Source organism: Lissotriton helveticus, chromosome 5_1, assembly GCF_964261635.1.
Source record: "Lissotriton helveticus chromosome 5_1, aLisHel1.1, whole genome shotgun sequence".
Taxonomy (NCBI): Eukaryota; Metazoa; Chordata; class Amphibia; order Caudata; family Salamandridae; genus Lissotriton; species Lissotriton helveticus.
In genome coordinates, this window is record NC_136065.1 from 869,245 (window position 1) to 882,921 (window position 13,677).

Sequence of the window (13,677 nt, forward strand, 5' to 3'; positions counted from 1 at the left end):
GGTCTTCGGAGACTTGTTGTCATGATTTGGTATGGCTGGAGAATTGGGACTACTATTCCCAGAATGCCTGGTGCTAGGTGTGTCCCTTTTCTGTTTTCTTCTTTTTGCTTTTAGCCCTTCCTTTTCCTGTGTTCAGGTGCTTGTCACCTGTTTTCGAAGTGAGAGTCCCGGTCCGGAGGAAGAACATTCGTGTTTGTAAAGCTGAGAGAACAGAAACGTGGTTTCTCTCTTTTGAGTGGCAGCGCATGACGCGCTGGATCTTTGCCACGAAGAATCCGCTGTTTCCCTTGCTAGAGCGGCAGCGCTAGACGCGTTGGAACTGAAGACGCCAAGATTGACTTCGCGTGTGCGAGCGCGGTCGGGTAAAGGCATTGCGCTTTTCATAAAGCGTGAAAGGAACGCTTGAACTTGTGGAAATACTGTCGCGTGGACTTGTTTAAGTCGTGCAGAAATTCCCAAGACTTTGTAGTTAGTTATAGCGCATGCCGCGCTGGATTAGTTAGGTTCATCTCGTGAGGATAACGAGTGTGTGGCGGTTACATTGGAGACTGCATCAGCGGACCTAACAATACTAGAGACTCTCACTGGTTAAGATAAGTAGAGTGCGCTGAATGTGCTTAGAGTATACGCTCTCTGTTTCAAAGAGAGTGGTATACGCTGTCATGATTGCTTTTTCTTTTCTTTACTTTATTTTTCTATTTTTGTGCCATTTTGAGTACAGCCATTTGCAGCAGTGATTATTGTAAGTGTAGTTCTCTTTCACACTCTGCATTACATTGACTTGTTACCTGTTGGGTGGTGTGTGGTGTATTGCACATAGGGGTGGTCGGAATTAAGCATCACCATCGCTCCCGCTGTATCCTGCTATGAAAGGTTAGTTCACTCGTGTTTCAATTCATGACAGAGTGACAAGCCCACGAATTGAATACAGCCTGAGCGATGGATTCTAACGCTATAGCGACTTCAGTGTTGGAAACTTTGTCTGCCTTACGAATGGAGGTAGAAGCATTGAGAGGAGAGAATGCTGCTATGCGTTCTGAGATGGTTACAGTACGTAGAGAAATGGCAGGTTTTTCAAGGGGTGGTCCTGTTGGTGCACAGGGAGGACATAACATTAGGGGAAGTACGTTGCCTCCTCCGGTTGCTAGGGAAGCATCGCAAGGGCAGGGTGGCGGTGCTAGTTCCTCCACTATACAGGTTATACAGCCCCTTCAACTTCCTCTTTCACCTCCAGAAAGGTTTTTTGGGGATCCAAAAAGGTTCAATGTCTTTCTGGGGCAGTGTCGTTTGCACTTTATGTGTAAACCGGCAGTTTTCCCTGATGATAAGTCCAAGATAGCGTTTGTAATGTCGTATTTGGGTGGCAATGCGGCTACATGGTCTTTTCCGTTGGTTGAAAGGAACGACCCTATTCTTGTTGACTTTACAAAATTTTGTGATGAAATGAGGAAGTTATTTGATAGGAAGGCTTATTCTCTGTCTCTGGATAGGGAACTAATTACATTGAAACAGGGCACACGAGATTTACTGCCTTATATAACCGAATTCAATAGACTAGTAGTGGAAACAGAGTGGCCACAAGAAAAACGCATCTCCTTATTCTATCAAGGGCTGCGTAGTGATCTGAAGGATGTCCTTGCATCAGTAGTTCCTTTACCTGTCACTTGTGAGGGGCTTATTGATTTAACAGTGCAGTTAGACCATCGGTTGCAGGAGAGAAAGGAAGATAAGCAACGTGGTGAATTTAAAATCCCCTACATCAGGCCCAGAGTGTTGGCAGAAGGCAATTCATCTAATGTGACTGGAAATGACTCAAGACAAGCAGGGGGCCTTAGAGGGCCTATCAGTGCAGAAGAGCGACAAAGGCGAAGACAACTGAAGTTGTGTATGTATTGTGGGAAGGCTGGCCATTTTATACAGAACTGTTCTATGAGAAACCAGACCCCCTATAAGGAAAGGCCAGTTGTGAAAAAAGTGCCTGTGGTGGAGTGGGCTGAAGAGCCGGCGGAAAACTGAATACCTCAAGCATGAAGGAGACGCCTTGTTTGAGGTCAGAGAAAAATGATGTCTCTTCCTTTCTAATCAATACGATCCAAAATACTGTAGCCCACATTAATGTATGTGTTACGCTGGAGGTGGCTGATGGAAAATATGAACTGGTACACGCCTTGCTTGATTGTGGAGCCACAGGAAATTTCATAGATCAAACATATGCTCATGAGTTGGGTATACTTTGTATTCGAAAACTAAAACCGGAACCTGTTAAGGCAGTTGATGGAACGGCACTGACATCTGGACCCGTGTGCTATCATACGTACCCTCTCATGATGAAAATGGGAACAACGCATATTGAAAAGATTCAATTCGATCTTATTGATGCGCCAAATTTTAAGTTGATATTGGCAATGCCCTGGCTTACCACGCATGATCCTCATGTCCAGTGGGCCGCTAGAACGATCAATATGAACTCAGTATTCTGTGCTGAGCACTGTACAAGAGCACATTACGCATCAGACATCTTTAAGGAGGATAACCCGGCTGTGTTATTGGCTTCTGGGTGTAGTGTCCAGTCCGTATGTCTTGTATCTACTTTACCTGAAGAATACGTGGACTACCAGGATGTGTTCTGCGAGAAGGAAGCAAGTAGACTACCTCCCCATAGGGAGTATGATTGTGTAATTGAGTTGGAACCCGGCGCAAGTATACCGTGCAGTAGGATATATGCACTCACGGAGCCCGAAAATACTTATTTGCAATCTTATCTAAAGAAAATGTTGGCTGCTGGTTTTATTCGCCCATCTACCTCACCTGCCTCTTCGCCGCTTTTTTTCATTTCGAAAAAGGAAGGCGGTTTGCGGGCATGTATTGATTATAGGGCAATTAACAGGATCACAAAAAAGAATAGGTATCCCTTGCCTTTGATACCGGTGCTTATGGACCAGCTGAAGGGAGCCACGGTGTTCACTAAACTGGATCTTCGGGGTGCATACCACTTGGTGAGAGTGAAGCGGGGCGACGAGTGGAAGACTGCATTCCGAACAAAATACGGCCTATATGAATATTGTGTGATGCCCTTCGGCCTCTGCAATGCCCCTGCCGCCTTCCAGTTTTTTATGGATGAGGTTTTAAGAGGTTTGTTGGACGTATCATGTATGGTCTATATCGATGATATTTTAATATATTCCAAGACGATTGACCAACATGTCCAGCATGTGGAGGCAGTGTTGCAAAGATTGCAATCAAATACATTATTCGTGAAATTGGAGAAATGTTTGTTCCATGCGACAGAGGTGGAGTTTCTGGGTTATGTGATCGGCCCAGGGGGGATATTCATGGACAAAAAGAAGACTGATGCAATTATTCATTGGGAGTCTCCTACCAGTGTGAAGAGTTTGCAGAGCTTTCTGGGCTTCTCTAACTTTTACAGAAGATTTATACAGGGTTTTTCTTCCATCATTCAACCAATGACATTGTTGTTGCGAAAAGGAGTCACTTTCTGCTGGACTGAGGCCGCGGAAGTAGCCTTTCAGACATTGAAGAGGTGCTTTACGAGTGCTCCTGTTTTACGACATCCAGACCCTGATCTACCATTCATGTTGGAAACGGACGCATCCTACTATGCGTTAGGGGGCGTTCTGTCTCAGAGACATCCTGAATCCGGGCAGATCCATCCTGTTGCTTTCTTTTCCAAAAAGCTGACTCCGTCTGAAATAAATTACAGCATCACGGATAAAGAGCTGCTGGCCATCAAAAGAGCCTGTGAAGAGTGGAGACATCACTTAATGGGGGCCAGGCATACGGTGGAAATATTTACGGATCATCGTAATCTTCTCTTTCTAAAAAGTGCCAAGGCGTTGACACCTCGCCAACTCAGATGGTCTTTATTTTTTGCGGATTTCGATTTTATTATTAAGTATCGTCCAGGTCCTCAGAATGGTAAGGCTGATGCTTTGTCAAGACCAGCAAATCCTGCAGTTGGTTGTTGTCCGGATGAAAAGGTGGAACCGCCACCCATTCTTCGCAATGCCCTGTATCAGGAGGGGTTGACAGCGGTTATTACATCTGTGAGTTTTCTGGATGAAGTGAGGAGCCAATGTGATATACCAGATACACAGGCTTGGGTGGATGTAGATCCGGTGCATCGAGGTATGAAGGATGGATTGCTGCTGCAAGATAATAAACTGTATGTTCCTGAGGGACCTTTGCGTTTACAAGCTTTGCAATGGATTCATGATTCTTCCTTAGGGGGACATTTAGGACAACAGAAAACTTTATTGAACATGTCTCGCTCTTTTTGGTGCAACTCGATCAGAAAAGACACTTTGGAGTATGTTTCTAAATGCGCTATTTGTGCCCAAGCTAAGTCAAGTCATCAGTCTCCAAGTGGTCTGTTGCGTCCGATACCAGTACCTCCTTCTCCGTGGCATACGGTTTCTATGGATTTCATTGTCGAAATGCCCTCTTCCCATGGAAACACTGCTATTTTGGTCATTGTCGATCACTTGTCCAAAATGGGACATTTTGTTGCCTTGCCTTCATTGCCTACATCCGGGGAATTGGCCATGTCATTTCTGCAACATGTCGTGAGACTACACGGTCTTCCATCTGTTTTGATAACTGATCGGGGAGCGCAATTTACATCACGTTTTTGGAAGGAGTTGTGTACCAGTATGAACATTGATGCCCGTCTGTCTTCGAGTTACCATCCTCAGACAGATGGTAAGACGGAGAGGTTAAATCAAACCCTTGAACAATATCTTAGGTGTTTCTCTCTCCAACATTGTTCTGAATGGAGTACCCTTCTATGGACTGCCGAATTCGCCTATAATAATGCCACACACTCTTCATTGGGGTGCTCACCTTTCTTTTGTTTGTTGGGTTTTCATCCCAATATGTTGCCTTTTGCCCATCCTGTCACTTCCTCACATCCTTCTATCCAGAGTCATCATGCCAATTTAAGATCAGTGTTGAAGGAGGCTAAGACACATTTGGGGGAAGCAAGGGAGAGGGACAAGCGTTATGCTGACGCAAAGAGACGAGAGGAGCCTTCCTATCAAAAAGGGGATATGGTGTGGTTGAGCACGAGGCATTTGAAGTTTAAGGGGAATACCCGATTGCAGCCGAAGTTTGTGGGTCCGTATGTTGTTCATAGTGTGATCAATCCTGTGGCTGTTAGGCTTGTCCTTCCTCCCAAGTGGCACATACATCCGGTATTCCATGTTTCCCTATTGAAGCCATGTGCTCCTGGTGTTCGCCTGCCCGTGAAACCTTGTCCTTTGGATGTGGAGGGTGATTTGGAGTATGAAGTGAGGGCGATTCTCGATTCAAAGAGAGTTCGGGGCCGAGTGATGTATTTGATTGATTGGAAGGGGTATGGGCCTGAAGATCGCTCTTGGGTACCCCGGTCTAATTTGCATTGTCCTGCCCTTTTGCGGCGTTTCCATGTTCGCTTTCCTGGAAAGCCTGGTGGACCGCCGGGACGTCGGTCGTTGTGAGGGGGTCCTGTCATGATTTGGTATGGCTGGAGAATTGGGACTACTATTCCCAGAATGCCTGGTGCTAGGTGTGTCCCTTTTCTGTTTTCTTCTTTTTGCTTTTAGCCCTTCCTTTTCCTGTGTTCAGGTGCTTGTCACCTGTTTTCGAAGTGAGAGTCCCGGTCCGGAGGAAGAACATTCGTGTTTGTAAAGCTGAGAGAACAGAAACGCGGTTTCTCTCTTTTGAGTGGCAGCGCATGACGCGCTGGATCTTTGCCACGAAGAATCCGCTGTTTCCCTTGCTAGAGCGGCAGCGCTAGACGCGTTGGAACTGAAGACGCCAAGATTGACTTCGCGTGTGCGAGCGCGGTCGGGTAAAGGCATTGCGCTTTTCATAAAGCGTGAAAGGAACGCTTGAACTTGTGGAAATACTGTCGCGTGGACTTGTTTAAGTCGTGCAGAAATTCCCAAGACTTTGTAGTTAGTTATAGCGCATGCCGCGCTGGATTAGTTAGGTTCATCTCGTGAGGATAACGAGTGTGTGGCGGTTACATTGGAGACTGCATCAGCGGACCTAACAATACTAGAGACTCTCACTGGTTAAGATAAGTAGAGTGCGCTGAATGTGCTTAGAGTATACGCTCTCTGTTTCAAAGAGAGTGGTATACGCTGTCATGATTGCTTTTTCTTTTCTTTACTTTATTTTTCTATTTTTGTGCCATTTTGAGTACAGCCATTTGCAGCAGTGATTATTGTAAGTGTAGTTCTCTTTCACACTCTGCATTACATTGACTTGTTACCTGTTGGGTGGTGTGTGGTGTATTGCACATAGGGGTGGTCGGAATTAAGCATCACCATCGCTCCCGCTGTATCCTGCTATGAAAGGTTAGTTCACTCGTGTTTCAATTCATGACACTTGTTCTTCTCCTAGGGCGGCGGCCGCCACCTGGCGGGGCCCGGGAGCCTGGTTCTTCGGGCAGGTCGGGTCACTGGCATAGTGGCCGACTCGCTGGCAACGGTGACACGTAACGTTGGCTCGGAACCCCGGGCGCATCAGGGGGTTTCCCCGGCCGGCTGGGGGCGGGGTGGTATTAGCTGGAGTGACCGGGACAGCGTCTCTGCCCCGGCCCTGTCCTCCTCCTCCTCCTCGGGGACGATGATGACCTTGGTTGGTTCTGTTCTGCTCGTTCGGCCCACTCCGGGCCACTCGGGTGCTCTCCCACCGGTCCGCCTCGGTGGCGAGCTGCCGTGGTTCAGTCAATTTACTGTCGAGGAGGTGCTGCCTGAGCTCGACGAAACAGTTGTTGGAGAGGTTCTCCCACACAATGAGATTGAAGAGTTGTTCGTAAGTGGCTACGTGGTTACCCTTGATCCATCCCTCGAAGGCTCGGCTGAAATAGTTCACGTATTCCACCCAAGTTGTACCTGGGATCCGGGTGCAGTTGCGGAACCTCTGGCGGTACATTTCGGGCGTAAGCCCATATCGACTGAGGAGGGCGGCCTTCATGTGGTCATAGGACGTCATCTGATGGTCCGGAAGCTGCAGCAGGGCATCACGGCCCTCATTGACGAATCTCCCCCATGGACCGGCTCCCCAGTCACTTCGAGCGATCCGGTGGGCAGTCATGGCGATCTCATAGGCCTTGAACCACTGCTGTATGTCGTCGTTTCGGTGGTATTCTCGGACCACATCCTTGGGGATGTGGACCTTCTGCTCGGTAGTACCCGGGGAGCGCGGTGGTTCGGGCACCCCTAGGTTTTTGTTCAGTTTGCGCATTTCTATCTCTGCCAGTTTGCACTCGTGTTCGTATGCCAGTCTTTTTTCTTCGAGATCCCTCTGTCTCTGGTTTTCTTCTCGCTCTTCTCTGAGCCGTAAGTGTTCTAAGTTTATTTCTTGTTCCGCCAGCTTCAATTCTCCGTCTAATTTGAGCCGTGCCAAGTCTAACTCGTGTAGTCTATTTTTTTCCCGCTCCTGGATCTCTTCTCGGGAGGGACCTGTTCTCCGTTCTTCCGTCAGGGTGGTGTTGACTTCCGGGGCTTCGAGGTCCCGGGGGGTGGCGGTATTCGTCTCTGTCCAGGCCTCTAGGGCGTTTTTGAAGTCTTCTTTTGTGCTTAGCCCGGAGGTAGCAATGCCTAAGTCCATGCAAAATTGTTTTAGCTCTCGGTGGTTGTATTCCTCCAGCTTTTCCATCTGGAACTTCTCTGCAGATCCGCTCTCTTTGGTCGTCATTGTGGTTTAGTCGTAGGGTGAGTTACTATCTGTACGGTACGCGTCGGTTCGGATCGCGCCGCTGGCCACCAATGTTAGACGGGAACCTGGAGGGTCGGCCGAGCACAAGGGGAGAGGCCTCCGGTGAGGGCCGTCTCCAGCGATCGTACAGACAAGTAACTTCCCCCCCACAGATGGACACCACACGAAGATAAAATTCAACACTCTTTATAGGCCGTTCTTGGAGTAAGGTACTACGGTACAGTGAGATCAGGACACGAGGATCCTCTCAATTCTAGTCTCTAGTAGGGAAAGGGGGTAGCGGGACAGTCTTGGTACCCACGGGTACTGCGATGAGACGGTGGTAGCTCACAATCCTCGAGCTCGGTGTTCGGACAGGTCGGACCGCGGCAGCGCCAGCAGGTCCCAGCAAAGATGGTAGTTACAACGGGCCGCGGCAGCGCCAGCAGGTCCTCAGCAAGGATGGTAGTTGCAATGGGCCGCGGCAGCGCCAGCAGGTCCCCACGAAGATGATGGTTACAACGGGCCGCGGCAGCGCCAGCAGGTCCTCAGCAAGGATGGTAGTTGCAATGGGCCGCGGCAGCGCCAGCAGGTCCCCACGAAGATGATGGTTACAACGGGCCGCGGCAGCGCCAGCAGGTCCTCAGCAAGGATGGTAGTTGCAATGGGCGGCGGCAGCGCCAGCAGGTCCCCACGAAGATGATGGTTACAACGGGCCACGGCAGCGCCAGCAGGTCCCACGAGGATGAAGGTTGCAGAAGGCCGCGGCAGCGCCAGCAGGCAGGACGATAGTTCACAAGGCAGGGCTGCGGCAGCGCCAGCAGTCCGTCAAGGATGAGTTCTTCTCGGTGTCTCTCGACTCCAGGATACAACTGCCTTCCTGTTCTGGAACTGCCTCAGTTATAGGTCTGGCGCTCTTTGATGTCCGGACCCTCGCTCTTGGAGGTCGGGAGGTCCGGGATGAGGGAGTCCAGACACCCAGCAGGGGGGTGGAGCCAGCGCCCGAGGAGGCTGGGGGTGATCGGCACCTGGCGGGAGAGAGCCATCGACACTTCTTACTCCCATTGACCTGCCAAGTGGTCCGTTCACCTCCTGGGTGGATGGTGGTGCCGGGATGTCGGGGCCTGGCCAGGCCCAGGGTTGGGGTCGAGCTGAGGCCGCGCGGCCGCGTGATGCCGTGTCCAAGATGGCGGCTGGGCCGGGCAAAGGTGCTGACGGTGGCCCGGGCCCGTGACACGGGGACATCCGGGAGCAGGCGTCCCATAGGGGACGGGTTGCGGGTTGGTTCTGTGGGTAGCACCCGGAGAGCCGGTGTCTGGGCTCTGTCATGCGGGGAGGGAGCGAGCCCGTCATGGGGCCTGTCCAACATTCTGTAACGTGATTACTTAGGAAACGAAGTAGGAAGAAAGGTGAGCACAAACAGCTGTAGCCACCAGTATTATAAACATCTCAGGCAAGGTTAGTCCAACTGTTTAATAGTACTCAATTGGCATAAAACCCAGATCTGCCAACTTGGGAACTAGGGGCCAGATGTAGGTATGCAACTACTGGTCGGTAACGGCCGAAAATACCGATTTTTGTCCGTTACCGACCGGTATTTGGATACTGAGATGTAGGGCATCTTAAAATACAGATTCGGTAAAATTACCGAATCTGTATTTTAAGATGTAGGTGGCACTGTGAACAGTGTTACAGGGCTTCAAGGATTCGTTATTTACCACTAACTATTAGTTGGTGGTAAATAATGAATACCTGTGTATATGCAAATCTGTGCATGTACACCTGTGCCATGTGACACACATACATGCCCTAAGGGCATGTATGTGTGCCACACGGCACACAAGCCCTAATCAGGGGTGCAACAGGGTGTCAAAGTGACACCCTGCCACCCTTGAATTATTCGGTATTTACCGAATCGGTATTTAACGAATCTTACCGATTCAGTAAAAAATACCGAAAATTTACCTACATCAGATTTACAGATTCTAAAATACCGAATCGGTAAAATTCAGTATTTTAGAATCAGTACAAATGATTTACCTACATCTAGCCCCTTATAAGTATAAGTATTTAGCCATGCAGCACATTATCACACATTGCTGCAACGTAGCCTCGCTCACATATTAGGAAACGTAAATTGTGGTAAATGTTTGGAAATTAATATTTTGGGAATGTTTAAAGCTGTACTTTTATAGCAATGCTGATTTAACTATTTTATATTAAGTAAATATGCCTAAAGGTCCCAAAGGTGAGATTGGATTGCAAATGTTCGTTTCAATGGCTTTTCCTTTTCCATGAGATGTTGGGCACAGGACAGTTGTTGGCTGGGCCTAGGTTGGCTTTCTTAACTTTGTGTTTGATATTTTTTCTGGGATGGGAGCTGTGAAGCAGTTTGTGTTAAGAGCTTGTTGGTGGAGATAGGGTTGGAAATGTGGAGAAGTGTGGCTCACCGATTAGAGCGGCAGACGCTGCGGCAGAGGTCTGGCCCGGGACCAGGGTTCAATTCCCGACGCGGCAGGGTCTTGGGCTCAATGTCCACGGACTCGATAATTCTCGCCTCGGTGCCTACTCTAATCATAGGTCCCACTCTGCAACTCTGGGCAATAGCTTGCTTAATCTCCACAACGGCCCCAACAGTGCTGGGATGCCTGGCCTCACCTTGGAGGTGCCCAGTAAGGGGCATCTCACAGGGAAAGCCAGGAAGGGTTCCACAGCGGTATACAGCGCCAAGATACCTTCTAGGTGATAGTGCGCTTTACAAGTATACACACATTTACATTTACACAATGTCCTATGTGTGGAACTATTTTGTGAAGTGTACTGTCCAGATCAAACTTCTCCTACTATGTACATCTTCTCAGTGAGAAATGTATTGCCTCTTTCTGGAGAGGGGGGCTGGTGATCTTTTTTGAAGTGTGGATAGATTTTTGATTTGCCTGAAGACACACAAGCGACACCGGGGAAAGCCCACGATTGGCTCTTGGATTAATGTGGACTTTGCTGTTAGGATGATGTCTAATACTCCTGTCTGAGCTTAGGTCTCATTATTTCTGAGGGATCCTCTGGCTTTGGCCCTTGAGACAGTGAACCAGGGTTAGTTACTCTTTGAGCTGAAATGGGGTGTTGAGTCCACAAGATTTGAAATCTTAATATCATAATACATAGCTGTTGTCCAAACATTTTCTTTGAGGTGTAGCTGCCTCAGTATGGATGCGATCTGATCTTGCATCACTGATGGGGTGAACTTTTCAATGATAGGATACGTATGTTTGTGGGGTTCGATGTTAGAGTGTGAAAGTAGGGTTTGCTTTGGGCTCAAATCAAATCAGGTGTTTGTTAAGCGCGACTACTCACATGTAAGGGTTTCGCAGGTTCCAGTCCATCAAGGAGGGGGTCTGTCAAAAGGCCAGGTTTTGAGGTTTCTTGCGAAAATGGGGAGCAATGTTGTCTGTCTGAGGTGGAGCGGAAGGTCGTTCCAAGCTCTGGCTGCGTGAAGTGTGAAAGTAGGGTTCACTTTGGGCTCAAATCAAATCAGGAGTTTGTTAAGCGCGACTACTAACATGTAAGGGTTTCGCAGGTTCCAGTCCATCAAGGAGGGGGTCTGTCAAAAGGCAAGGTTTTGAGGTTTCTGTCTGAGGTGGAGCGGAAGGTCGTTCCAAGCTCGGGCCGCGCGGAAGGAGAAGGAGTGGCCTCCCGATCTGATCTTTCTGGCACGGGGGACCACGGCGTAGGAGAACTGGGCTGAGCGTAGGGTCCTTTGGGGTGCGTGGAATTTGAGTCGGCTGCCCAGGTATGCTGATCCAGTATTGTGGAGGGCTTTGTAAGTGGGGGTTAGCATCATGAAGGTGACTCTAGCTTCGATGAGGAGACAGTGGAGTGTGCGCAGGTGCTGGGAGATGTGGCAGTGTCTTGGCAGGTTGAGGACCACTCTTGCGGCTGCGTTTTGGATGTTCTGTAGCTTACAGGTGAGGTTTTTGTTTATTCCGGCATAGAGTGCGTTACCGTAGTCGAGCCTGCTAGAGACCAGGGCTTGAGTGACGGTTTTCTGTGTTCGAGGAGGATCCATTTGAAGGTCTTACGTAGGAGGGGGATGGTGTGAAAGCAGGACAAGACGGAGTAGATCTGGCGGTCCATTTTGAGCTCTGAGTCCAGGATGATTCCTGAGTTGCGTGTGTGGTCTGTGGGGGTGGGTGGGCTTCCAAGGGTGGGGGGCCACCAGGTGTCATTCCAGGCATCTGGGTTTGGGCCCATAATGAGTACTTCTTTTTGTTGGTGTTTAGTTGTAGGCAGTTGTTTTTCATCCATTTGGCGATGGCTTCCATTCCTTCTCGAAAGTTGTGTCTGGCGGTGTTGGGTTCGTTGGATAGGTAGAGGATGAGTTGGGTGTCATCTGCGTATGACACAATGTTGAGTCCGTAGGTTCTCACGATGGGGGCGAACGGAGCCATGTAGACATTGAAGAGTGTAGGGCTGAGGGAGGACCCCTGGGGGACTCCGCAGGTGGTAGGTGTAGGGTCTGAGAGAAAAGGGGGGAGTCTGACCTGCTGCGTTCTGCCGGAGCGGAAGGAGCAGATCCAGACGAGGGCCTTCTCTTGGATCCCTGCGTTGTAGAGTCTGCGTATTAGGGTGCGGTGAGAGACTGTGTCGAACGCCGCTGAGAGGTCGAGGAGGATGAGGGCTGCTGTTTCTCCTTTGTCCAGTAAGGTACAGATGTCGTATGTTGCGGCGAGGAGGGCAGTTTCCGTACTGTGTTTTTTTCTGAATCCAGACTGGGAGGAGTCGAGGATGTTATGCTCTTCGATGAATGTGGCGAGTTGGCTGTTGATGGCTTTCTCGATTACTTTTGCTGGGAACGGGAGCAGGGAGATGGGTCTGTAGTTTTTGAGTTCGGTGGGGTCCGCCGAGGGTTTCTTCAGGAGGGGGTTGATCTCAGCGTGTTTCCATTCGTCAGGGACCGAGGCAGTTGCCAGGGAGCAGTTGATGGTGTGGCAGAGCATGGGTGCAATGGTGTTGGCGGCTCTGTTGAAAATGTGGTGGGGGCAGGGGTCCGTGGGGGCCCCATAGTGGATTGAGTTCATTGTCTTCATTGTGTCTACGGTGGTGAGGGCTGTCCAGTTGTAGATCGCTGGCTTCAGGGTGTCGGGGGTGGTTGGTGAGGTTTCAGGTTGTTGGTTGTCTTCGTCGAAGTTGTCATAAATGCTCTTAATTTTGTGGTGGAAACAGGTGCTGAGTTAGTCACAGAGGTCTGAGGGAGGGATGTAGGTGGACTCGCTGGTGGGTTGGGCGAACTCCTTGATGATGTTGAAGAGTTCTTTGCTTTTGTGTGCATGAGTGGAGATTCTGTCTTCAATCGCTTTTTTCCTCGTTTTTCTGATGAGTTGGTGGTAGGCGTTGGTGATGGCTCTGAAGTTGTGGGCTTCTGTGGATTTGGTGTTCCTCCAGGCCTTTTTGAGGTGGCGGCAAGTGTGTCTGGACTTTGGAAGTTCGGTGGTGAATCATCTAGCCTTCTTGGCGTGGGTGTAGTTGTTTTTCTTGAGGCGGGCTATGGTGTTGGTGCTGTTGGAGATCCAGCTGTGCAGGGTTCGGGCTGCGGTGTTGGCGTCGTCGTTTTCCGTGATGGTTGGGGTGGAGTTGCTGAGTGATGAGGTTAGCTGGTCGCCGGTGATTATGGTCCAGTTTCTTCGTGGGAGCAGGTGCTGGTGTCTGTGGATGGTGGGTGTTCTGAAGCTGAAGTGGACGCATCGATGGTCAGTCCATGGGAGTTCGGTGGTGTGGCTGAAGGTGATGAAGTTTCCGGTTGTGAAGAGGGGGTGAAGCGTGTGTCCTGCTGAGTGCGTGGGTTCGGTCACAATCTTGCGGAGTCCAATGTTTTGGAGGTTGTCCAGGAGGGATGTGGTGCTTGGGTCCAGTTGGTTGTCGAGGTGGAAGTTGAGGTCTCCCAGTATGGTGTAGTTGGTGGACGCGATGGCATGC

General features: G+C 49.7%; 1 protein-coding gene across 2 annotated transcripts in view; it reads right to left on the reverse strand.

Annotated features, from left to right (window-relative positions):
- The window catches only part of LOC144752881 (H-2 class I histocompatibility antigen, Q10 alpha chain-like), a 454,909-nt gene that overhangs the window by 90,056 nt on the left and 351,176 nt on the right, over positions 1–13,677 (reverse strand). The window lies entirely within an intron of this gene.